We start from the raw sequence: 382 nt of genomic DNA on the forward strand, positions 1-382 counted from the left end.
GAATTTGATACCCTGCGCGCCAATCCCATTATGCGAATCCCCGTTCCGGCCTATCCCAGTCTGGCTACCCTGTTTTGGTCCTTTCCAGTATAAGGTATCTTGATTGCCACATAGTGAAAATGCTGAAATCTGCGCGTTTGTATGTCTTACCTAATGCACTTGACTCTCGGTTAGCAAGCAAATTTCCTAACAAACTATTGCCCATTTATCAAGACCGAGATTTTGTTCAGCTTAATAAGAAAACACTAAAAGAAATGGAAAGAAGTGGAAATCTGAAGGAAAAATATAAAAAAATCATCGGGCATTATCTAGATTTGTTTAGGTAAACCTTTATCCTTTTCCGGCATTTATTTCATATTGATGGTAACCACAATTTAACATG

This window comes from Penaeus monodon, chromosome 19 (assembly GCF_015228065.2).
Source record: "Penaeus monodon isolate SGIC_2016 chromosome 19, NSTDA_Pmon_1, whole genome shotgun sequence".
Taxonomy (NCBI): domain Eukaryota; kingdom Metazoa; phylum Arthropoda; class Malacostraca; order Decapoda; family Penaeidae; genus Penaeus; species Penaeus monodon.